Source organism: Lissotriton helveticus, chromosome 12 (assembly GCF_964261635.1).
Source record: "Lissotriton helveticus chromosome 12, aLisHel1.1, whole genome shotgun sequence".
Lineage (NCBI taxonomy): Eukaryota > Metazoa > Chordata > Amphibia > Caudata > Salamandridae > Lissotriton > Lissotriton helveticus.
Genome location: NC_136073.1, coordinates 151,746,042 through 151,773,603, shown reverse-complemented (window position 1 = coordinate 151,773,603; position 27,562 = coordinate 151,746,042). Strand labels below are relative to the sequence as shown.

The following is a 27,562-nucleotide window of genomic DNA, read 5'->3' as shown; positions in this document are numbered from 1 at the left end:
AGACATATAACTCAAGCACAACAGCATGCAGACCTTTAAACTTGACAGTTTGCACTTCCCATTTGAGTACAGAAAGAGGAAAGAGAAGCACAGAAAGAAACAAGAGGTGTGCAGAAAGAAACAAAAGAAGTGCAGAAAGAAGGAACAGCAATGCAGAAAGAGGCAAGAAGTGTGCAGAAGGAGGGAAGAGTGGTGGAGAAAGAGGCAAGGGGTACAGAAATATCTAAGAGAGCTACAGAAAGAAACACAAGCAGTGCAGAAATAAGGATCTGAGGTGCAGAAAGAGGCAAGAAGGGTGCAGGAAGAGGTAAGAGGGGTGGAGAAAGAGGCAAGGGCGTACAGAAAGAAGCAAGAGAGCTGCAGAAAGAAACAAAAGAACTACAAAAAGAAGGAACAGAGGTGGAAAAAGAGGCAAGAGGGATGCAGAAAGAGGGAAAAGGGGTGTAGAAAGAAGCAAGAGGTACAAAAAATTGCAGAAAGTAGGAACAGAGGTGCAGAAAGAGGAAAGAGGGGTGCAGAAAGAGGCAAGAGGGGTGCAGAAAGAAGGAAGATGGGTACGGAACCAGGCAAGGGGATACAGAAAGAAGCAAGAGAGGTGCAGAAAGAAACTAAAGGAGTACAGAAAGGAGGTGCAGAGAAAAGCAAGAGGGGTGCAAAAAGAGGGAAGAGGGGTGGAGAAAGAGGCAAGTACATACAGAAAGAAGCAAGAGAGCTGCAGAAAGAAAAAAGTACAGAAAGAAAGAACAGAGGTGCAGAAAGAGGCAAGAGGGGTGCTGAAAGAGGCAAGAGGGGCACAGAAATAGTGAAGAGGGGTACAGAACCTGGCAAGGGGATGCAGAAAAAAGCAAGAGAGATTCAAAAAGAAACAAAAGCAAGGCAGAAAGACGTAACAGAGGTGCATAGAGCGGCAAGAGGGGTGCAGAAAGAGGGAAAATGGTACAGAAAGAGGCACAAGGGGTGCAGAAAGAAGCAAGAGAGGTACAGAAAGAGTGAAGAGGTGCATAAAGATTGAACAGGGATGGAGAAAGAGACAAAAGAAGTGCAGAAACAAGCAACAGAGATGCAAAAAGGAGTATGAGGGGTGGAAAAAGAGGCAAGAGGGGTTTGGAAAAAAACAAGAGAGTTAAAGAAAGAAACAAAAGAAGTGCAGAAAGAAGAAACAGAGGTGCAGAGATGCAAGAGTGGCACAGAAAGAGGCAAGAGTGGTGCAAAAAGAAGCTAGAGTGGCTTGCACACCATTAGTACCAACGTAACATCCACATTTAGCTCTAAGTAACAGGTGACAATTGTAGGTTTGCAAAGGGCCTTACACCTTGCTGTAACACTTGTTGCTGCATTTTTTGGTAACATTCGATCTATTTGAGCAAGAAACAAGGCTTTTTTTTTGTTCAAATGTGCAGATTGGACAGCAGATGATGGATTATGTGGCTAATGCAGAAGATGTATAATTGTGCCAAAGTCGGTGCAGCCAAACAGTTGCGTAATTTCAGTAGCCCTGCTCATTCTTCTTCTGACTAGGTCCACAAGTGCTCCTCAGTGAGTCCTTCTTTTTTTGTCTCACAGAGTTCATAGTTTAGCTTCTATGGAAACGAGGAACACATACCACCCTGAGGGGCAAGATGGCCGCTGACCGGCCGTAGGGAGTAGTCACACTCTTTCTCCCCTCCCTAGACGCAAGGATGCTATAGTATGCTGAGCATTACTATCTGGTTGGAGCACTTACTGGACTGGTCAGTGGGGTTGGAAATCCGGCAGGTCAGTCTCCCTCAGCGGCTCATCTCTTTTGTGGCAAAATCGCTGAAGGCTCGTGGTCACTGGAGCCTAGAGAGCAGAATGGCACCGAGAGGACCTAAGGCCCCAAAAGAACAGAAGGAATCCTCTGATCCTAAGGATCCGCAAAAGGAAGCAGCGGCACCGACTCCTGCTCCTATCCTACGAGGCAAAGCGCAGTCAAGAAGATTGCCCGCCAAGAATGCAGAGGCTCCTGAAGACGCAGGCGGCGGCAGCAATAGTCACAGCGGTTACACTACTGGAGAAAAAGAGACCACAGCCACCGCCCGGAAAGGTCCCAAGAATCGACAAGACGGCGGCACTAGAACTAAGGAGAATTTGCTTTGCCAGCCTACCTTGTTTGAGTCTTTCCTCATGGTACAATGGAGGTTTCAGGAGTCCTCGAGGCGGGAGGTGCTGGATACAGTGTATACCCAGGATGAGGCGCCAACACAACGCACTCCTGAGCCTGCGGAAAGCCGAAGCAAGCCGAGCGGTGAGTCCACAGATGAGCTGCTGGATGAGCAGAATCTTCAGGCATCCAAAGCAGAACCGGAGGCGCAGATACAATCAGCGGCTGGTAGAGGCACGGACACTGAGCACGGGGTCGTTCTTCCTGAGGCTGAGGCTGTATCTGGATTAGACAACCCAGGTACAGATATAAATGCTAGTTCTAGTACTGTCGTTAGTTATGAATTACTCCCTGCAGGGCCACACCCAGTAATCCCATCATGTGCAACTGCAGGGCCGGCTGTTTATAAGCCGCTACAGAAGTTGGGTCTCCCTAGTTCAGTTCCCGGCTCACCTAATGATGATTGCTTCTTTTCCCTCAATGATGACTCGGGGTCATCAGTATCGAGCGGGGAAAGTCTCATTGGAGATTCAGACTCGAAGCTCTTTGCAGCAGAAAGTGCCACAGTCCAGAGGGCATCAGCCACTCATAGGGCTGAACTCCAGAAAGTCAAAAGCCGGTCTAAACCAAAGCTGACAGAGAGCCCGTCACAGGCAGAGGTTGCTAAACAACTTTACTGGGACTACTCTGCTACGTCTCAGTTGTACGAGGAAGACGGGGCTGTGAATCCACAACAGCACTCTTCTAGCCCATCGCAGATCCCCACTATGGATTTACTGTACACCACCTTGATGCAAATGCAGGGGGAGGCTAGGTCAGAGAGTGGAAGGGCAAAGCAGGCAACTCAAAAAATACAGGGGTCTCTAAGGAAAATGAATAAACTGTATGATGACATTGCTGGCAGAGTTGCCCAGGGGGAGGAAAGGACAGGGAGACTCGAGGACGATGTCAGTGAATGGCAGGCATTCAAGGAAGCTCAAGAGAAGGTTGTGGAGGACGTTCAGTGGAAGCTTAAAGACTTCGAGAATCGTCAAAGGCGGAACACTATTAGATTGCTTGGAGTGGCGGAAGGGGCTGAGGGGCAGGATGTCCGGGCTTATGTTATCGCCTTGCTGAGGGGTGCTTTCCCTGAAATGACTTCATGGAACGGGGAGTACGAGGTGCAGTGGGTACATTGGTTCCCCCTGACTCGGAGGAAAGGATAAGTGGCATCCCAGTCCGATAGGCCCAGAGCAATTCTTGTATATGTGGGGAATTACATTCTCAGACAGGAGGTTATGGACAAGGTAAGACCCGAGTCCAGGCGTTCCTTTGAGTGTACGACATTCTTCGCCCATCCAGACTTTTGCCACGCTATTGTGGAGAGGGGATGGCGGTTAAGACAGCTGATACCTGCTTTCCAGGGCTTGGGCTGGGAGGCCTTCTTGCTATTCCCATCGCACTGTAAGGTGTTGGTAAATGGCCAAGTCAGGATGTTCTTCTCTGAAATCTAGAACCAAGCGTACCTGGCAGAACTAAGAGAAAAGAAGGACAAAAGGGTTGTCAGCGCTGCATTGTAAATAAATACAAAAGGGGGTGATGATGGACGGAGCATCTGATTCAATCAAACACTCACACCCAGTCAAAAGATCTGGGTTCAATCCATCACCGTTCTTTAGCCCACTCTGCCACCCCAGTTCAGACATGGCTATATGCAAATCAGTCTGACCCTGTGCCTCATGGGAACAGTCCAGCCCGAACTGCCAAGCCATGTCTTCCCTGGACCGGAAACAAACTTCCGAGGACCGGTTTCTGGCATTCCAGCCGTCTTCAGCCCGGCTTGCTTGAATCCAGTGGCAAAGTGAGCAAGGGACTCACGTCTGAGCATACCCTGCCACACTTATGGCGGCCAAAAGCAGTACAAAAGGGGGTGATGATGGACGGAGCATCTGAATCAATCAAACACTCACACCCAGTCAAAAGATCTGGGTTTAATCCATCACCGTTCTTTAGCCCACTCTGACACCCCAGTTCAGACATGGCTATATGCAAATCAGTCCTACCCTGTGCCTCATGGGAACAGTCCAGCCCGAACTGCCAAGCCATGTTTTTCCTGGACCGGAAACAAGCTTCCGAGGACTGGTTTCTGGCATTCCAGCCGTCTTCAGCCCGGCTTGCTTGAATCCAGTGGCAAAGTGAGCAAGGGACTCACGTCTCAGCATACCCTGCCACACTTATGGCGGCCAAAAGCAGTACAAAAGGGGGTGATGATGGACGGAGCATCTGACTCAATCAAACACACACACCCAGTCAAAAGATCTGGGTTTAATCCATCACTGTTCTTTAGCCCACTCTGCCACCCCAGTTCACACATGGCTATATGCAAATCAGTCTGACCCTGTGCCTCATGGGAACAGTCCAGCCCGAACTGCCAAGCAATGTCTTACATGGACCAGAAACAAGCATCCTGGGACTGGTTTCGGATTCATAATCCTCATCAGCCAAGCTATCTTGAATCCAGCGGCCAAGTGAGCAAGGGACTCACGTCTGAGCATACCCTGCCACACTTAGGGCGAACAAAGCGATACAAAAGGGGATGATGGACGGAGCGTTTGAGCAAATCAAACACTCACCCCCAGTCAACTGATCTGGGTTTAATCCATCACCATTCTTTAGCCCACTCAGCCACCCCATTTCAGACATGGCCATATGCAAATCAGTCTGACCCTGTGCCTGTAAGGGGGGTGGGAGGGCCTTGAGAGGGCTGGGAGGGGGGCGGGATGGGCACAGGGCACAGCACAGTTAGGCACTTGGGAGACTTCAGGGATCGTACATGTTGGAGCATACAAAATAAAATAGTTGAGGACAAGGATTTTGGGAAGCTAGAAGACAATAAGAGGCGTTTGAGCGCAGTCTTGCTGGATAATTGGTTAGGACAGGTACCAGATGTGTTTTAATGTGTACATGAACAGCTACACTGAATGTGTGCAGCCTAAATGATCATCTCAAGAGGCAACAAGTATCAGCAGATTAAGAGCAATGCACGCGTATTTCGTATTTCTGCAGGAGACACATATTGAGGGGACTAAGGGCTTCTTACTAGAGCAACTGGGATTTCATTTGCTTGCTCATTTAAAGCAGGGGGATAAAACTAGAGGGGTGGCTATACGTTCTAGATTGAAAGATGTGGTAATTAGGAAAAAACTTGAAAACCAGTGGGGCAGATGGGCTTTAATGGAATGTATGATTAATGGGGGTTGGGTTACTCTGGGGTCAATATATGGATCAACCGAGGATGATCCGGAGTTATTTGCTTTTTTAGATCTAGAATTAGCGACATGGGCTCCACATGTAATCCTCTGTGGGATTTTAATATAAACGGGGTAGGACACTTGGGTATGGAACCTGCAGAACGATATCAAGGGGGGAAGAAAAGAGTGTGTCGCACAATTTTAAGCCTAGCAAGGAATAACTAGTTAGTAGATGTTTGGGCAAAGTTGACGCCCAATGACCCTGGGATTACTTTTTATTCTGCCCCTCACAAGGTCTGTGTTAGATTGGATTATTTCCTTGTCTCCAACTATTTTTTGTCAAAATCCCAGATTGAAAAGCTGCCTCAGATTATATCCGACCACAACCCTCTATTTTTTTCCCTAGACACCACAAGGGCAGTCAAGCATGAACACATGTGGACTTTTGAGCGGGGATTATTAAAGGATGATAATTACTTTCGGGATATGAAAGGTTGGATTAAAGGATATTGGGATATCAATAGAGGCAGTACTTCTACAGGAAACTCTTGGGATGCTTTTAAGGCAGGTATTCAGGGCGAGACATTGAGCTTTAGTTTGTTTAGACAAAGGCAGGAGTGATTAAGAGATATAGAACTGGCCAAGGCACTTACAGATGCTGAGGAGGACCTGGCTTCGCTTTCTGCAGTAGGCGCACCCCTGGATCAAACACTTATTAAAGTCGCTAAGGCAAAAGCTGAGGCAGAGGAGAATATATCCACTAAAGTGGCTGCCACATATTTAGCAAGAAGGGAGCAGTGCTATGAATTAAGTGAGCGGGTTGGTCATACTTTGGCAGTTCGTGCAAAAAGTGGCTCTAGGTGAATTTAAAGGGATTACTGACGGCTCTGGGGGATTTCTCACAGACCCAGATCGAATCCGAAAGGTTTCCAGACAGTTTTATGCAACATTGTATGATGAGGACTAACCAAGAGACCCCACGGAAATTCAGGCATATCTTAGCAATATTTCTGCTTCATTCCTTTCTGAGGAGAATAGATAAGCCCTAGACGTGCCCTTGGGGGCGGAAGATATCCTTGCAGATTTGGCGAGCCTACCGCCAGGCAAGGCAGCAGGTCCCGATCAGATCCCGACTGAATTTTACAAAGCTTTCTAGAATGTACTCTCCCCAGACTTGATTGTTACAGTACAACAGGCTCAGTTAGGGATATCTGTGCCAAACACCTGGGCAGGAGCAGATATTGTAGTTATTTTAAAAAAGGGGAAGCCATCTACAGAACCAGGGTCTTATAGACCAATAATGCTGATGAATTTCGATGCAAAAATCTTCTCTAAGGCTTTGGCATACAGGCTATCTAAGGTTATAGACTCACTGGTTAGCGCAACCGAACACGAATTTATTCTGGGAAGAGGTACCACACAGCATATATGCAGAGTTATTACTTTATTTGATGCCACAGAAGTCCCAGGAGAACCGATGGCAGTCATGTTACTCGACGCTGAAAATGCATTTGATCAGGTCTCCTGGGACTACCTTTGGTCAACTCTAAAATGGTCTGGCTTTGGAGAAGGCTTCATCAAGGCTATTCAGGCTTTATATTTAGCCCCTACAGCTCGAGTCCGAGTGAATGGCAGTTATACGATGCCCTTACAGATTAAACAGTGCACGAGTCAGGGCTGCCCGTGCTCGCCACCGCTGTTGGCGTTGTATATAGTTCCTTTACTTCGTAAGTTGGAGGCTAACGATAGGATTCCCCCTTTAAGTACTCTAGATGGAGAATGCAAAATTCCGGCATATGCCGACGATGTGGTTATTGTCACCCCAGCACCCACAGAGGCCATAGTAGAGGTTGAGTTGGAAGCCCTAGTTTTTGGTCGGGTGTCTGGATATGCCCTGAATGGTCCCAAGATGCAGATAATCAAGAATGAGAAGGCAGAGTGCTCTGACACTCGAGTAGTGGAATCTGGAATTTATTTGGGGATTAACATATCAGCGGACCTAGATAAAGTGGTGGATAGGAATATTGAACCTATAATACATAAAGCCAAAAAGGATCTGGATAGATTGCATAATCTGCATCTTTCTATAGTAGGGCATTGTAATATTAGCAAAATGATCCTTTTGCCAAAGTTTCTTTACCTCTTTAGGGCAATCCCACTCACATTTCAGGCGAAATGGTTTACTACATTAGAACAGTTGTTAAATAGATTTATATGGCCGCATGGCAAGACTAGAAAGGCTCTACGATATATGGCACTGCCTAGGATTTACAGCTATATACTCGCTATTGCTTGGATGGGAGGCAGAGAATTGCTCTGCTGACCTGGCCCCTTGGCTCTAAAGCACCTCTGCTGATCTGGTTCTCTCCCTCTAAAGCAGCTCTGCTGACCTGGTTTTCTCGCTCTAAAGCAGCTCTGCTGACCTAGTTCTATGGCTCTAAAGCAGCTCTGCTGACCTGGTTCTCGTGCTCAAGAACAGCTCTGCTGACCTGGTTCTCCGGCTCTAAAGCAGCCCTGCTGACTTTGTTCTCTGGCTCTAGAGCAGCTCTGCTGACCTGGTTCTCTGCCTCTACAGCAGCTCTGCTGACCTGATTCTATGGCTCTAAAGCAGCTCTGCTGACCTGGTTCTCTGGCTCTGAAGCAGCTCTGCTGACCTGTTTTTCTCGCGATAAAGCTGCTCTGCTTACCTAGTTCTGTGGCTCTAAAGCAGCTCTGCTGACCTGGTTCTCTCCCTCTAAATCAGCTCTGCTGACCTGGTTCTCTGCCTCTAGAGCAGCTCTGATGACCTGGTTCTATGGCTCTAAAGCAGCTCTGCTGACCTGGTTCTCTGGCTCTGAAGCAGCTCTGCTGACCTGGTTCTCTGCCTCTACAGCAGCTCTGCTGACCTGATTCTATGGCTCTAAAGCAGCTCTGCTGACCTGGTTCTCTGGCTCTGAAGCAGCTCTGCTGACCTGTTTTTCTCGCGATAAAGATGCTCTGCTTACCTAGTTCTATGGCTCTAAAGCAGCTCTGCTGACCTGGTCCTTCCCTCTAAATCAGCTCTGCTGACCTGGTTCTCTGCCTCTAGAGCAGCTCTGCTGACCTGGTTCTATGGCTCTAAAGCAGCTCTGCTGACCTGGTTCTCTGCCTCTAGAGCAGCTCTGCTGACCTGGTTCTCTGCCTCTAGAGCAGCTCTGCTTACCTGGTTCTCTCCCTCTAAAGAGCTCTGCTGATCTGGTTTCTCTGGCTCTACAGCAGCTCTGCTGACCTGGGTATCTGGCTCTAGAGCAGCTCTGCTGACCTGGGTCTCTGGTTCTAGAGCAGCTCTGCTGACCTGCTTCTTAGGCTCTAGAGCAGCTCTGCTGACCTGGTTTTCTGGCTCTAAAGGCTCTGACCATCCAAATGTTTAGCTTTTTTTGATATGTACTACTGTCAAGGTAAGATTAAGTAATCCAAACGCTATCAATGCACAACTACTTTCAGCTGTGCAATATATATATATATATATATATATATATATATATATATATATATATATATATCAAAAAGTTCACGCGGCACACTTCTTGGCAGAAGTGTGCCGCGTGAACTTTTTGATATTGAAAATCAACTGAGACACGATCCCGGTCTCACAACGCGGGCACCAACAGAAGTGTTCCCTCTGTGACGGGGACAATTGAGAGGATATATATATATATATATTACCTACTGGCGGTCGCCAGTAGGTATATATAGTTAGGATTTTTTCCCTATGGGATTTTTGAAAATTCTATGTCTAATAACTTTGGCGTTTGTGGACGGAATTGGCTGAAATTTTCTGGAAAATGGAACATTTTGTTTCTGAGCAGCCCCTGAAAATTTGGGGGGGGTTCGTCCAGGGGGGGCCGAGAAAAAAGGGGGGTCCCAAAACGTGTTTTTAACATTGATTTTTCCATAGGGCGGTTAGCCTCATTTTTAGCCCGAACGGCTGAATGGATTTGCACGAAACTTGGCAAAATTGTAGGGACTGGTAGCCCGATGTGCCTTTTGTAGGTCTCAATATATGTGCTCCAGTGGATTTTGAGAAATTACCGTTTAAAAAAAGATATATATCTGTAACAGCGGACCGGGCAGCTCCCCGGTTCGCGGACCGGGGAGCGTACCAGAACTTCGCGTAGCGAAGCTGATTGGCTTTCCGGTGTCTGTTAACATTCTAAACAGTCCGGAGCGGCCGCCATCTTGTCTCTCGGTAGGATTGAGAGACAAGAGGAGGCCAAAACAAAGGGGGAAATAACCATAAGGGGGCATAGTAGATCCTCCGTGACCCCCTAGGTTTAATGTGGAGGCTTTAAAAGGGCCCCGCGGGGCAAAAAAACAAAACTTTTTTTTTGTTTTTTTTCGTGGGTAGCGCCCGGTCCGCGAACCGGGAAGCGTTCTGGGCAGCGTACTGCAATGAAAAATGAATGAGAGACTTTTCAAATGCAGTATGTTAATTGATTGTTGGTTTTGTTGATTATTTTTTATTTTTTTAACTTTTTTAAGCAATTATTTATTATTGTGATTGTGGTTGAAAATTTAATAACATTTCTAACATTTAACTAGTTTATTAATTACATATAAAAATGATTAAAGACTCAAACAATTTTTTAATATTACATACAATTTTATTTTTCGGATTGTTTTTCAAAATTTATTAGTACGTCTAGCATTTGACTGTCCGATATGTCCTCTTGTTGAGTGAACATAAGTTCCCACATTTACTCCCTATAGCTGTCTTTCTTTTAACATCACTCTCTGTTTACTTTCCTTATACTTACACTTTTTTTTCAAAAAAAAATTTTTTTGGTTAGCTCCCGGTCCGCGTACCGGGAAGCTAACCCGGGAGCGAACCAAAAGAAATAGAGCTTGCCAGAGTGCTAAACATTGTAGCAATTTTTTTTTAAAGGGAAGGTAGTTCTGAAAAGAACTTTTTTTTTTCTATTTTTGTTGTTTTATATATTTTTTTTTTTTTTTGAACATTTTTTGGTTTTTTGGGATTTTTTGAACGATTTTATAATTTTTTTTGTTTTTTTTGTGGGGGGGGGAAACAACAAAAAACAGGCGTTGAAAAGGGCTCAACAGGAGCAAAAAAAAATTACTGGGGGCGGTTAGGGCAATCATGGTGTTCATACGCCAGGTTCAGTGCATTGATGCTCATGTTGCCACAAGCTATTAATGCACGACAGTGCATACATAAGTGAATCATGTGCCCAAAATTTGGTTGGATATTTGGCACAGTTTCCCGTGCCTCCTCTGGTGATAAAGAAACCGATGTTGTTGGTCTCGCCACAGGAGTTGGTCGAGGATTGTCCATCATATCCCTTAATTCCGCCCGGCTGTAATTTAGGGGATGTTTCCTCGTCATGTGCCTATGCATGGTATGATTACCATAGCTGTATTTTTTGTCCGTCCCTCTGGACAATTGTTCCTTGCATATGAGGCATGTTGCGTACCTGGCATTGACCTTTTTTTGGCCACGAGGGATGGAAAAAAACTGCCAGATGAAACTGGGTTTCTTTCTTGAAACCCGGGGCAACTCTTCCAGGAATTGTGGTTGTTCTCCCTCCTCATCCATCTCTTCATCTTCCTCCTCAGTGTTGGTAACCACCTGGGGAGGTGGTCCTCTCTTCCCATGAGGAGGTGGAGGTGGTGGTGGGGGTGCACCAGCTGAAGCAATCAGTGAAGCCATTTTCATACAATCAAAATAGGTCTTCCAAGAAGCAAAATAGGTCTTCCTCTCACAATAATGAAAGTCAGAGTGAGGAAAGAAGGAGTGGTTTTCATCATTTGGAAAAAACAATACTTCTCAACCAATGAAAAGTGTTATTTTTAGGTCACATGACCTAGCCTTCCATAATTATGAAACTAAAAGTGAAATGAACCAATGAAAAGTTTTATTAACAAGTCACATGACCTCTAACGCTCATGTTACGCGCTGCGGAACGCTCCCCGGTTAGCTTCCGGTTCGCTGCGCTTCGCGCCTCGGTCCGCGCCCCGGGACACTTCCGGGTGCGCTAACGCGATACGTCACAAGACGCATTTCGCGGCAACGCGATACGTCGCGCTTTCGCGCCGCGGATCGCTTCCGGGGAGTTGCGTTTCGCGCCTCGGTCCGCGCCCCGGGGCACTTCCGGGTGCGCAAACGCAGTACGTCATAAGACGCATTACGCGGCAACGCGATACCGTCACTATGTTGATTTCTTACCGGATCGCGGAATCAGATTGAGCTAACGGGAAGCTTCCCGGTTCGCGGACCGGGAGCGAAACAAAAAAAATAATAAAAAAAATTATTAATAAACATATAAAATATATTTTTGGATTTAAAGAAGAATACATTTTACAGCTATAGATATTAGCTTTTAAAAAACCAATGAAATTCATTGAAAAAACCATAGGTTATAGACCATATATAGTTAGGAATTAGCATTTACAAAACCTTGAAAATTCACTGAAAAAACCATAGGTTATAGATCATATATAGTTAGGAATTAGCATTTAAAAAACCTTATTTTACTCACACAAAACCATTGAAATTCCATATATAGTTAGTTGTACTAACTATATATCGCGCACCCGCAATCCACTGCTGATCATGTCACATATTACATCATTCATGACATGGTCAGTGACATCACTGATGACATCACTGATGACATCTCAAATGACATCACTGATGACATCACTGATGACATCTCAAATGACATCACTGATGACATCACTGATGACATCTCAAATGACATCACTGATGACAACATCCAGTGACTGTATTTTTCTGTAAAGTTAAAATATGTCTTACATATTTAAGAATGAGTGGATGTATAAATGTCTGGATGAAGGATTTAGTAGGTGCATGACTGACTGTATGAGTGAGTGATTAAATGTGTCTCACTGAGTGCATGGGTTAGTGACTAAACTGTCTTAATTTGTGCATCATTATGTCTGTTGTTCTGTAAACTGCAGCATGTGTTAATCATTAGCAATATGATTAACTATATGGGTTATTGATTGGTTGCCCAAGTATTTGTATGGGAGACTGAGTGTATGTGTGGGTGGCTGGGAGGTGAATGAATCTGTGCATAGATGTGTGAGCAGTTGATTCACTAGATGTATGGGTTCAAAAGTGCATGTGGAAACAGCTGTATGGGCGGTTGACTGTGTGCATGAGTGTATTGGTGAGTGAATGGATATCTCAGTGCTACATGTCAAAGTAAGTACATATGTAAAACACAGTACATGTGAGAGTTGACATATATAAATAACTGCTGTGCATAAGAGCCAGTGAATGTGTGAGTGGCTGTATGGATCATTGTGAACTTGTATCCAGGATTGTATAAGAGAGTAAATATGTGTTAGTATATGTTTGAATAAGTAAGGTGTGTATAACTGTATAGTTGAGAAAATGGAGGTGTGATTGATTCTTTGCATGACTGACTAGGTGTGTGTGTAACTCTATGGATGAGTGACAGTCTGTGAGTGTCTGTTTACACTTACTGTATCTAAGGTTATATTAGAGTCTGAAGAGCTTCATCGTATTATCACATGAATGATGTCATCAGTGATGTGATCAGTAATGTCAAATGAGATGTCATCAGTGATGTCATCAGTGATGTCATTTGAGATGTCATCAGTGATGTCATCAGTGATGTCATTTGAGATGTCATCAGTGATGTCATCAGTGATGTCATTTGAGATGTCATCAGTGATGTCATCAGTGATGTCACTGACCATGTCATGAATGATGTAATATGTGACATGATCAGCAGTGGATTGCGGGTGCGCGATATATAGTTAGTACAACTAACTATATATGGAATTTCAATGGTTTTGTGTGAGTAAAATAAGGTTTTTTAAATGCTAATTCCTAACTATATATGATCTATAACCTATGGTTTTTTCAGTGAATTTTCAAGGTTTTGTAAATGCTAATTCCTAACTATATATGGTCTATAACCTATGGTTTTTTCAATGAATATATATATATATATATATATATATATATATGTTTCTCAACTCTTCCCTTATGGGCAGAAATGTCCGCACTCCTGCGATGAGGTTTTAACCTTTTATTCTTGTGCTTGAGGCAACCTGACGCGTTTCAGTCAAACGTTGACCTTTCTCAAAGGTAACGCCTTTCCGCATCTACACACCACCTTGCACTTCCTACTATTTATAGTTTTCAAGCCTCCAGTGGCTGCTTGTGTAAGCGCGTTGCATGATGGAGCTTGTGGTCTGTAACAACATTTATTTTCGATCCCTCCAGTGGGTGATGCTTTTAATGTCTTAATTTCTCCACGGTTTCATCGCCGCTCTCTTGCATACATCTTTTCATATGATCTGGGGCACCATGCCGAGTAAAGTCCTTCGGCGGCGCACTGCTGAACCCTATTCGCTTTCACGGGATGCCTGGGTGGTTCTCTTTTGGGCAGCCTTGGCGCGCTTTCTGGCGCTGCATTGCTCTCGGCAGAACCAAGCCGGTATATATTTTTCCACTCTTCTCTTACGGGCAGAAACGAGCCGCACTCCTGCGATGAGGTTTTAACCTTTTATTCTTCTGCTTGAGGCAACCTGACGCGTTTCAGTCAAACTTTGACCTTTCTCAAAAGTACCGCCTTCCCGCATCTACACACCACCTTGCACTTCCTACTATTTATAGTTTTCAAGCCTCCAGTGGCTGCTTGTGTAAGCGCGTTGCATGATGGAGCTTGTGGTCTGTAACAACATTTGTTTTCGATCCCGCCAGTGGGTGATGCTTTTAATGTCTTAATTTCTCCACGGTTTCATCGCCGCTCTCTTGCATACATCTTTTCATATGATCTGGAGCACCATGCCGAGTCGAGTCTTTCGGCGGCGCACTGCTGAACCCTATTCGCTTTCACGGGATGCCTGGGTGGTTCTCTTTCAGGCAGCCTTGGAGCGCTTTCTGGCGGTGCATTGCTCTCGGCAGGACCAAGCCGGTATATATTTCTCCACTCTTCCCTTACGGGCAGAAACGAGCCGCACTCCTGTGATGAGGTTTTAACCTTTTATTCTTGTGCTTAAGGCAACCTGACGCGTTTCAGTCAAACTTTGACTTTTCTCAAAGGTAACGCCTTTCCGCATCTACACACCACCTTGCACTTCCTACTATTTATAGTTTTCAAGCCTCCAGTGGCTGCTTGTGTAAGCGCTTTGCATGATGGAGCTTGTGGTCTGTAACAACATTCGTTTTCGATCGCTCCAGTGGGTGATGCTTTTAATGTCTTAATTTCTCCACGGTTTCATCGCCGCTCTCTTGCATACATCTTTTCATATGATCTGGGTCACCATGCCGAGCCGAGTCTTTCGGCGTTGCACTGCTGAACCCTATTCGCTTTCACAGGATGCCTGGGTGGTTCTCTTTCGGGCAGCCTTGGCGCGCTTTCTGGCGGTGCTTTACTCTCGGCAGAACCAAGCCGGTATATATTTCTCCCCTCTTCCCTTACGGGCAGAAACGAGCCACACTCCTGTGATGAGGTTTTAACCTTTTATTCTTGTGCTTGAGGCAACCTGACACGTTTCAGTCAAACTTTGACCTTTCTCAAAGGTAACGCCTTTCCGCATCTACACACCACCTTGCACTTCCTACTATTTATAGTTTTCAAGCCTCCAGTGGCTGCTTGTGTAAGCGCTTTGCATGATGGAGCTTATAGTCTGTAACAACATTTGTTTTCGATCCCTCCAGTGGGTGATGCTTTTAATGTTTTAATTTCTCCACGGTTTCATCGCCGCTCTCTTGCATACATCTTTTCATATGATCTGGGGCACCATGCTGAGTCGAGTCTTTTGGCGGCGCACTGCTTAACCCTATTCGCTTTCACGGGATGCCTGGGTGGTTCTCTTTCGGGCAGACTTGGCGCGCTTTCTGGCGGTGCATTGCTCTCGGCAGAACCATGCCGGTATATATTTCTCCACTCTTCCCTTACGGGCAGAAACGAGCCGCACTCCTGCGATGAGGTTTTAACCTTTTATTCTTGTGCTTGAGGCAACCTGACGCGTTTCAGTCAAACTTTGACCTTTCTCAAAGGTAACGCCTTTCCGCATCTACACACCACCTTGCACTTCCTACTATTTATAGTTTTCAAGCCTCCAGTGGCTGCTTGTGTGTATATATATATATATATATATACACCTCTAACCAACTACTTAGTTAAGTACTACCCATGCAACCTAGGAATCCTCCTGTCTGTTCCATGCACTTCTCCAATCACCCATCCAGTACTATCTACGTATCCTATCACTCCGCAATACCTAAGCACTTATAAATTCAACAGGTACTCTCTTTGCAGCACTGAAATTATTCTAGTTACTGGTCATGTACCTAAGGAATGACCAAGCCAGTAAAATTAGTACTGCTGCAATATTCTGTGCACTATGCATGCAGACCTCTAATCAGCTACACAGCATTGATACAGTATTTTAAATACTCAGTTAGTACCTATGCAGTGTAGGAATCCTCCTGTCTGTCCCATGCACTTCTCCATTCACCCATCCAGCACTATCTACGTATCCTATCACTCCACCAATACCTAAGCACTTATAAATTCTGCACGCACTTTCTTTGCAACACTGAAATACTACAGTTATTAGTCGTATACTTAAGGAATGGGGTAGTCACTAACACAAGTGCAAGTACAATATTTTGTACACTATGCATGCATACCTCTAACAAGCTACAAACTATTGATGCGCTCTTCTAAATACCCAGTTAGTATCTATGCAGTGTAGGAATCCTCCTGTCTGTCCCATGCATTTCTCCAATCACCCATCCAGCACTATCTACTTATCCTATTACTCCACCAATACCTAAGCACTTATACATTCACTATACACTCTGTTTGTAATACTGTTTTATTCTAGTTACTAGTCATGAACGTATGGAATGGTCTAGCTACTAACACAAGTATAGCTATAATATTTTGTGCACTATCCAAGCAGACCTCTAACTAGCTACATACTATTGATACACTCTTCTAAATACCCAGTTAGTACTCGTGCAGTGTAGGAATCGCCCAGTCTGTCCCCGGCACTTCTTTAATCACTTATCTACCGCTATCTACTTATCCTATCACTCCACCAATACGTAAGCACTTATAAATGAAGTGTTCACTCTGTTTGCAGCACTGTCATCATTCCATTTACTAGTGGTATTCTTATAAAATGACCTAGGCATCAACACAAGTACACATAAAATATTCTGTGCATAATCCCTATACATCTCTGAGCAGATACATACTATTGGTCCACTCCATTACATACTGAAGTAGTACCCATGCAGCGTAGGATACCTCCTGTCAGTCTCATGCACTTCTTCAATCACCCATCCAGCACTATGTTCTTATTGTATCAATTTGCCAATACCTAAGCACTTATGGGGCAGATTTACAAGTACCCTGCGCCACCAGTACGTCACTTTTTGTAACGTAGAGATGGCGCCAGGCACTGCTTCATATTTGCAAGGAGAGGAAAAGCCACCCTGCATGGTTTTTCCTCTCCTTGTAAATATGACCCCTTCATACACAGAACTTTGTGTTGAAGGGGCGTTCCATAGGTGTTGCTGTGGGTGTTCCCATGCAACACCCATAGAACAAGACACATCTCCAGATTTATGAGAATTTGAAATCTGGAGATGTGTGTTAATGCTGCGCCATCCTAGAGTTGGTGTAGCAAGGCGTAACGAGGAGAATTGTTTTCATTTCTCCTTATTTTTCCCTCTTTCAATGCATGCTGCATTCCACCGCATACATTGAAAGAGGAAAATGCCTTTACTGATTGTTTTTGTGCAGGAAGGTGTCTCTTCCTGCACAAAAACAATCTCGGCACGACACAGACATCCTTGCACCATGGTGCAAGGGTGCCAGTGTCACCTCATGGCTGCAGTTTGTGCAGCAGTGCAGAGGAAAGCACAGAATTGCAACATATTCATGTATATATGTCACATCCCTGTGCTTCGGAAGTGCCACAGTGCAGTGCAGCTAAAGAGCTTGCAGTGTCACCCTGCAGTACTTCCTCATAAATCTTCACCTATAAATTCACCATACACTACTAACGCATTCTTTCAGTCAATCATGCTGTATACATATATTCAACCAAACTTTCACACATTACCTTGCAATTTTAGTTCTTTCTTTAACTAGATAAGGTAGTTCTGATAAGAACATTTCTTTTGTATTTTTTAATTTTTTTTGGAACAATTTTGATTTTTTGGGGGTGTTTTTTTTTTTTAAATGAACAAAAAAGAACGAAGAAAACAGGAAACATTTGGAATTACTTATCATTCCAAAAACAAAAAAAACAAAAATTAACAACGATGGTTGCGTTGCGCAGCACAAACTGCATCCACCGACTGCTCACCGAAGCATATGTTTCTTACACTTCACGCAGTGTTGCTCGAGAAAGGCGAATTCTGGCCTAATGTCCATTGCAGGAATTCCTGAGGATGCTCCAGACGAACTTGCCACAGCAGGTGAGGGGTACAAAGCAGCTCGCCACATTTGCTCCCGACCAAGATAGAGAGTATGTGTGGTCCATAGATGCTTGTACATAGAAGCAGTGCCACAAGAGTATTTTCTTTCACTGCCTCTTGACAGGACTCGGTCACAAATGTTGCACGTCACATTTCTCGCATTCACTTTCTTCTCTCCAGGTGGAAAAGTGAAGAATTTCCACACAACAGATTCTGGCCTCTGTAGACGTGGTGCCTCCTGCAATAATTCTTCTTCAGAATATGCTTCCTCCTGCTGCAGTCCAGATGCCATTTTGTTTAATATTTTTTGAAAAACACCAAAAAAAACAAGCAAAAAGGGTTCTTGTAGGAAAAGAGACGTCTCTCTAAAGATGCTCCAACAAGAATGGGTGGGGTCCTTCAATAGTTACAGTTGGAAATGTTATGAACCAATGAAATCTTTGTTTTTGAGGTCACATGGGTCCCGCGCACCCGAATTGGCGAAAATATATTATTTTTATGAATATCTTAGATAATCTCTTGCCCTTATATGTATATTAAAGGCACATCCATATAATTTTAGAACATTTTAGAACATAAAATTTTTTTCCGGGAGTGGTGTACCCAGCGCGCTCCTGTACGTATAAGACGTCACGCGGGACCCGCCACCGCGCAAGCGCCTTGTACTGTAATGCGCATGTGTCGCAAATGTGCGGGAGCAGGAGTCGCGGACTGGTCGCATACCAATCGTGCAAATCACGTAATATTAAATGTATATGATGTAACTGAAAAACACGCAGCCGTCGCACACCGTACGCGGATCCTTCATGACTTTTCTAAAATGGCGGTTAGAATCCATGCACCCACCATGATGTGTACACTTTGGGTGCGCGAATTTGGAAACATTTAAGAAAAAAAGAAGACAATAAATTTATGAAAATAAAAAATGAAAACAAAAATATGTATCAATATTTCAGTTTCAATTTTTTTTAAAAATTGTGTGCAATTTTTAGAAAAATATATAATGTTATTTAATGAATAAAATATTTATAAATAAACAGTTAAAAAACTGTAGAAAATCAGTACAAAAAAATAGTTATAACTACTATCACACTTAAAAATTAGCATCTAAAAATCTTTGAAATTCACTGAGAAAAACATAGGTTTCAGAGACGTAATAGTTAAAAATTAGCATTTGAAAAATCATTGAAATTCACTGAAAAAACCATAGGTTTCAGAGACGTGATAGCTAGAAATGAGCATTTAAAAAACCTTATAAATTCACAGAAAAAAACATAGGTTTCAGGGGTGTTATAGTTAGCTGGCCATTTCACTCATACAAAACAATAGAAATTCCTCTGTTATAGTTAGTTCTGCTAACTATAACTCGCGCGCCCGCAATACACTGCTGATGATGTCACATATTACATCATTCATGACATGGTCAGTGACATCACTGATGACATCACTGATGACATCTCAAATGACATCACAGAGCTATTCCACTTTTCAACAAACTTTATTGCAATGCTGTATTTTAGCTGTCATATACAGATGCTTGGGTGTCGCTCATCAAAGGATGTTAAGATTATTACATCCATGTTTGTGCCTATTCTAAAGTAGATGCAAAGGCACACTTAATTCATGGCCGCACCATGACTTTCTCAACCACACTTGCATTTTTAAACAGTTGGTTATATGGACTGTAGTATTAGACTAAGTGTCTCAGACAGAATATAGAGCTAAGTGCCCTCATCCTTTGATGTGGCATCCTTGCCAATAAAGTTTGTTGAAAAGTGGAATAACACACTACCACTCCCATAATGCACCATGAGACGTATCAATGTGCATGTATATAAAGTAAGAGAGAGGGAGGACCAATGTAACATATTGCCGTGATCAGGAACTACGGTTCGAAATGCGTAGGAGAAAGACACGTTTTTGGAATAAAGAACATCTAAATCACAGAGAGGAGTGCCGCAATATTATTTTTGTGGGAAATATTTGCGAGACCCTGTCCTGGTCTCGACGCTGGCACCAACTGGAATAGTGCTTCCACCGTGCAGGACGCTTTGAGCAGTGATATATATATATAGAAGCTGAGCCTGGAACTGCTCTATGGCATATCAGCGCTTCAAGTCAGGATTAATACTCTCCATACGAACCTGAATCCTACTAAAGGAATAGACAAAGCTTTTAATTGACACGTTCGGTGGAAACCCACTGAGGTAATACTTTATTGCTCTCTAAAAGGACTCCGGTTCCTGGAAGAAGGGACCTCAGTTACAAGCATGCAATACAATCTGCCTAATTAGTGCACACCCAACAAGGGATGCTAATTAACATATGCGCACATGGAAATAAAAGAGGGCTGATTCCACTGTATCAACGTGAAGCAAGCCTCTGATGAGATGCCTTGTGCATCGAAACGCGTCAGGTACGAGAATATGCTGAGGGTGAGTGTGGGGAGCCAGCAGTGCAGACCGGATGGTAGACTCTGAAGCGTGTGCCCTTCCGAAAGCTTCAGGGCACATTGTTGCTGTATATATATATATATATATATATATATATATATATATATATATATTGTTCACCAAACACCCCTCCGGATGTTGGACTATCCTTACCATCAAGCTCCTCGGAGAAGGATATGCCACGCCCACTGGGGGCGGCGAAATTTAACAAAGAAAGCAATAAAAATGCGTTGAATTCATTGGTGAGTTTATCTTTGACCCTGTAAGCTGTAAGACAGCCCATGATTAAGAGGCGGTTTGGCCTCGAAACGCGTCGGGCATGGCACAATCAATACGCTAAGTTTCGGGCTCCACGAGCCCTTGTTCACATGCAAAGATCTAGTAAAACTTTTTAGTTTTTAAAATGCTCAGTGACTTGCTTAAGCCCCACCTTCAGTATAGTCACATGACTATAGACATAGAAAACATATCATGTTTCCTTAAAATGTTTCGTGTGCAAATACGCAAAATAAGTTATATATATATATATACACTTATTAAAATACCTTAACATGACAGTCATAATTTCATAAATTGAAATTTTTATAAAGTATATCTTGGTGCGAATTTGTAAACAGATAACAGGATAAATCCATTAGATACTATGTCACAAGGTATATAGTGAAGGTATTCAGATATTATGAAGGCAAGCAAGATATAAAGTGCGAATAACAGTGCTACTAGATCAGTGTCTAGCTGTGCGAAAAGCGAAATCACACGTGCTACAGGGAGAAAAAATGTAAGTGTTAAAAGTGCATGATAAAGTGACCTGTGTATAAAAATGCATCAATGCTTAATCCAACAATTAGGATAAAATCACAATTTTTCATTCTGAAAAGCAATATTGAAACATTTCATACAGGTATAAAAGTATTATCATGTTAAAAAGTGATAAGAACACCCCTTGATAAAAAGTGATAAAAATGCGAAAAGTGGTAAATATAAATATATGTAAGGAAGTGAAGAATTGATAAATTGTGTTGCCGTTGCTAACAAGGAACTTGACTAGCCACGGAAACAGTCATATAGAAGAACAGAGATAATCAGGATCATTAAATCGGACAGTCTGTGTGATTGAGATCTTCTCTAGGTAACAGGGAACCTGACTACCTAGAGGAACGTTGGAGTCTGCACTCTACAATTAGGAACCGGGGCTAGATGTTAGTTCAGAGAAAATTGCATAAATCCTCAGTATTTTTCAGCCCGTTCGGCCACTTGCTGTCGTATTCGAGGATCATGCTGGATTCTAATTGCCTGAGTTTGAGCTCTCGGTTGCCGCCTCGCCTAAGCGTGGGGACTGATGCTACAACATAATAAGTTAGGCAGTTGACATCTTTATTATGTGTGCTCTGAAAATGGCGAGCAACCGGGTACGTTTGATCGCAGTGCAGAATGGCCCTGATATGCTGCAAGATCCTGACGTGCACCTGTTGTTTAGTACTGCCAATATAGTTGAGGCCACAGGTGCACGTCAGGACATAAACAGCATATTCAGTTTTACAGGTATGATTGCCTACAATAGGGGTATCCACCGGCTTAAATGGGGTGCTGTAGTGAGTTTTATTAATGCCAAATTGGCATGCTCTACAATTGGAGCACTTATGGAACTCAGATGCCGGTTGTAGCCAGATAGCTTTTTGCTTTAGTTCTGGACTACTCTGATCCAGCACAGTTCCCATACTCTGCGCTCTACGAAAAGTTACCAGTGTTTTTTTCCGCAACATACAGCCCAAAACAGTATCCGTGAGAATAGTTGGCCAGTTGCGGTTAATAATTCGTCTGATCTTTTTATCTTGACTACTGAATGCTGTAATGAATCCAGGACAGTCATTTGAAATTGCAACTACTGAAGTTACTACTGCCTGATCATTGCCAGTAAGTTCCGGGAATAAGCTAGGTCTCTGTCGTTTGTCGGCCTTTGCTAAAGCCTGATCAAACACTTGATCTGAGTACCCTCGGGCTTTTAATCGTATCCTTAATTCCCTGACACATTTTAGAAAATCTTCTTGAGAGCTACATATTCTCTTGATTCGTAGGATTTCTCCTAATGGCATGCTTTCAATGGTGTGCATAGGATGGAGACTGGAGGCATGCAGGGTCGTGTTTCCTGCAGTAGCTTTTCTATGTAGGGTCGTCTGTAACCTGTTATTGTACATAAACATTGACATCTAAAAATTCAATTTGTTTGGCACTAATGTGAGACGTAAATTTTAAGTTAAGGGCATTATTGTTGATTTCATCAATGAATTGACAAGCTTCCTTTTCGTCTCCCTGCCATACTATAAAGATGTCGTCTATATAGCGCAAAGATTTGACAATTTTTTCTCTGACCCATACCTTGTGTGTAACGTTGAGAACCCGCTCCTCCCACCAGCCCACGTGTAGACACGCGTAGCTGGGGGAGAAGCAGGCTCCCATCGCCAAACCTCTGAGTTGTCTCCATACCTCTTTTTCAAAAGAAAAGTAATTATTTTGTAAGCACCACTCCATTAAGCTTAAAATCATTTTGTTGTGCTCAAGAAATTCCAATGCCCTTTGCCCTAGAAAGTGAGCTGCTGCATTTAAACCACAGCTATGGGCTATACTAGTATACAATTGCTCAACATCCAAAGTTATAAGTAACATATCGTCTTGCCATTCCAGGTTTTCTATTTTTTTCAAAAAATCGCTAGTATCGCGAACATAGCTAGGCAGTTGGTTTACCAGATTCTGCAAAAAGAAGTCAATAAAACGTCCCACATTTTCTCCACTACTGTTGATAGCGGAGATGATTGGCCTGCCAGGTATTGGCAGGATTCCTTTATGAACCTTTGGTATTAAATAGAAAACCGGCAAGACAGGGAATTCATTGAGCATAAATTTAAGTTCATCGCTTGAAATGAGACCTTCCCTACGCCATTTCAGTAACAGTTTATTCAAGTTTTCATTGGCCTTTTTGTAATCTTTAAGATTGGATTTTACATAGCACTCAGTATCTTGTAGCTGTCTTTGTGCCTCTTGAATGTAGTCTACTTTTGGCCAAATAACAAGATTACCTCCTTTATCGGCGGTTTTCACCACAATATCGGGGTTGATGTTAAGTTTTTTGATCAGTTCGTAATACTTGGCCCGTTTTTGGTTAAAAGTCTGTATCTTCCGATTATTGATTTTCCTGTATAGATCTTTAATGTCTGTGATGATACAGTCTTGAAACACATCTACCGCATCTCTGGTCATTAGCGGTACAAAGTCAGATTTTCCTTTGAAAGGGGTTATGCCCGCCCCTTTCTGTATGATGTTGATTTTTTCTAGTCATCTCTGAGTGTTAAGATCTTGGTCAGGACCCATGGGTTGTGAATCGGTTGCCTGATTAAGATCATGAAAATCAAAAAGCGCTGGAATATCAGCCACTACTAATTGGGGGTCATTATTAGATGTCTTAGCCTTGGCTGGATTGGCAATATCTGTACTAGATTTGAGACGTTGCAATGCAAAGAATTTTTTGAGTTTCAGTTTACGAATCTAACAATGCACATCTGCTCTCGTAGAGGCGTACTTGAAGCTCTGTTCAGGGCAGCAATTATAAATATATACATATATATATATATATATATATATATATATATATATATATATATATATATCCAAGGTAATCTCCCTGCAAGAAAGAAGCAGAAGCCCAAACGAGGAACTGCTTAGAAAGGCCTTTATTTCATTAGCACAGCTCCGGTGGCGCCGAATGCATTTCGGCTTTCGCCTTCTTCAGCGCCCAACACCAGAGTGATAATCGCGGTGAGTTCTTCCCTGCTGCCTAAAGAATGATTGGTGTGGTCCGCTCCTCCCCCTTACCATTGGGCTCACCTGCTGCAGATCGTTCTGAATGCTCTGAACTGCAACTACCAGGATGCCTCATGAAACAGCACCTCGGGTTGGAGACAGTGGGGAGTGAATGAAAGTCTCGATGTTGTCGGACCCTTGATGTAGCAGAGTAGGGAAAACAAAACAATGTTCTCAAAGCCTCTCCTCGGGTCCCCGTCATACCGTCACAGCCCTTGATTAATGAAGTCCAGTGTGCAGGGGCTAAATGCAATGCAAATTGCCACAAGTGAGGTAAAATACCCCAACTGCTCGCATCCTCCGTTACCAAGGGCGGGTACCGGACATAATCCATAACTGGAAAAGGGAAAAAGTTTGTACCAGAAAAAAATCCGGACCCAAAGCGTGGCGGGGGCTTCAGAACTGCGCTCCTAGTACGCGCAGGAAATATCCAAGGTAATCTCCCTCCAAGAAAGAAGCAGAAGCCCAAACGAGAAACAGCTTAGAAAGGCCTTTATTTCATTTGCACAGCTCCGGTGGCGGCGAATGCATTTCGGCTTTCGCCTTCTTCAGCGCCCAACACCAGAGTGGTAATCGCGGTGAGTTCTTCCCTACTGCCTAAAGAATGACTGGCGTGGTCCGCTCCTCCCCCTTGCCATTGGTCTCACCTGCTGCAGATCGTTCTGAATGCTCCGAACTGCAACTACCAGGATATATATATATGAAATACAAAGTTTTCAAGTTTACCTCTGCCAAGAAATGGCAACAGGCTACCGGCAAGGATGCAATCCTTTTTACATAAAACACCAATCCTTCTCTTCAGAGCAAAAGATTGCGCCAAGCTCAGAATCCAGTTTAAATGTGGTTCGACGCGTTTCGGAACAGCCATTCCTTTCTCATAGGTCAATTTGACCTTTGATTTCACCCATAACACATAGTGCAGAAAGAGTGTAAACATAAACATTGGACTACTTGATAACCTTCCAGTCAGTGGTCAAAATGTCATCCATTTTGGAATGGTTTGTTAATGGATATGAATACATTTTTCAAACAGAAACTCAGTTTTAAATTAAAACAAGCAGAACATGATTAATACCTTAGTTCGCTGTCATGGTACATGATTATTTCATTCAAACCACATTTCAGTATGTCTAGCACAGAGAGATACAAAAGGGGATGATGGACGGAGCGTTTGAATAAATCAAACACTCAGCCCCAGTCAACTGATCTGGGTTTAATCCATCACCATTCTTTAGTTCACTCAGCCACCCCAGTTCAGACATGGCTATATGCAAATCAGTCTGACCCTGTGCCTCATGGGAACAGTGCAGCCCGAACTGCCAAGCCATGTCTTCCCTGGACCGGAAACAAGCATCCTGGGACCGGTTTCGGATTCATAATCCTCATCAGCCAGGCTATCTTGAATCCAGTGGCCAAGTGAACAAGGGACACACGTCTGAGCATACCCTGCCACACTTAGGGCGAACAAAGCGATACAAAAGGGGATGATGGACGGAGCGTTTGAATAAATCAAACACTCACCCCCAGTCAACTGATCTGGGTTTAATCCATCACCATTCTTTAGTTCATTCAGCCACCCCAGTTCAGACATGGCTATAAGCAAATCAGTCTGACCCTGTGCCTCATGGGAACAGTGCAGCCCGAACTGCCAAGCCATGTCTTCCCTGGACCGGAAACAAGCATCCTGGGACCGGTTTCGGATTCATAATCCTCATCAGCGATGTACCGCTTTTGGCCGCCATAAGTGTGGCAGGGTATGCTCAGACGTGAGTCCCTTGCTCACTTTGCCACTGGATTCAAGCAAGCCGGGCTGAAGACGGCTGGAATGCCAGAAACCGGTCCTCGGAAGCTTGTTTCCGGTCCAGGGAAGACATGGCTTGGCAGTTCGGGCTGGACTGTTCCCATGAGGCACAGGGTCAGACTGATTTGCATATAGCCATGTATGAACTGTGGTGGCAGGGTGGGCTAAAGAACGGTGATGGATTAAACCCAGATCTTTTGACTGGGTGTGAGTGTTTGATTGATTCATATGCTCCGTCCATCACCACCCCCTTTTGTACAGCTTTTGGCCGCCATAAGTGTGGCAGGGTATGCTCAGACGTGAGTCCCTTGCTCACTTTGCCACTAGATTCAAGCAAGCTGGGCTGAAGATGGCTGGAATGCCAGAAACCGGTCCTCGGAAGCTTGTTTCCGGTCCAGGGAAGACATGGCTTGGCAGTTCGGGCTGGACTGTTCCCATGAGGCACAGGGTCAGACTGATTTGCATATAGCCATGTATGAACTGGGGTGGCAGAGTGGGCTAAAGAACGGTGATGGATTAAACCCATATCTTTTGACTGGGTGTGAGTGTTTGAATGATTCAGATACTCCGTCCATCACCACCCCCTTTTGTACCGCTTTTGGCCGCCATAAGTGTGGCAGGGTATGCTCAGACGTGAGTCCCTTGCTCACTTTGCCACTGGATTCAAGCAAGCCGGGCTGAAGACGGCTGGAATGCCAGAAACCGGTCCTCGGAAGCTTGTTTACGGTCCAGGGAAGACATGGCTTGGCAGTTCGGGCTGGACTGTTCCCATGAGGCACAGGGTCAGACTGATTTGCATATAGCCATGTATGAACTGGGGTGGCAGAGTGGGCTAAAGAACGGTGATGGATTAAACCCAGATCTTTTGACTGGGTGTGAGTGTTTGATTGATTCAGATACTCCGTCCATCATCACCCCCTTTTGTACCGCTTTTGGCCGCCATAAGTGTGGCAGGGTATGCTCAGACGTGAGTCCCTTGCTCACTTTGCCACTGGATTCAAGCAAGCCGGGCTGAAGACGGCTGGAATGCCAGAAACCGGTCCTCGGAAGCTTGTTTCCGGTCCAGGGAAGACATGGCTTGGCAGTTCGGGCTGGACTATTCCCATGAGGCACAGGGTCAGACTGATTTGCATATAGCCATGTATGAACTGGGGTGGCAGAGTGGGCTAAAGAACGGTGATAGATTAAACCCAGATCTTTTGACTGGGTGTGAGTGTTTGATTAATTCAGATGCTCCATCCATCACCACCCCCTTTTGTACCGCTTTTGGCCGCCATAAGTGTGGCAAGGTATGCTCAGACGTGAGTCCCTTGCTCACTTTGCCACTGGATTCAAGCAAGCCGGGCTGAAGACGGCTGGAATGCCAGAAACCGGTCCTCGGAAGCTTGTTTCCGGTCCAGGGAAGACATGGCTTGGCAGTTCGGGCTGGACTGTTCCCATGAGGCACAGGGTCAGACTGATTTGCATATAGCCATGTATGAACTGGGGTGGCAGAGTGGGCTAAAGAACGATGATGGATTAAACCCAGATCTTTTGACTGGGTGTGAGTGTTTGATTGATTCAGATGCTGCGTCCATCACCACCCCCTTTTGTACCACACAGAGAGGTGGCAGGACCCAGGGC

General features: G+C 44.2%; 1 protein-coding gene across 2 annotated transcripts in view; it reads right to left on the bottom strand.

Annotated features, from left to right (window-relative positions):
• LOC144797739 (hydroperoxide isomerase ALOXE3-like) overlaps nt 1–27,562 on the bottom strand; it is a 408,992-nt gene that overhangs the window by 108,287 nt on the left and 273,143 nt on the right. The gene's annotated exons all lie outside the window — the stretch shown is intronic.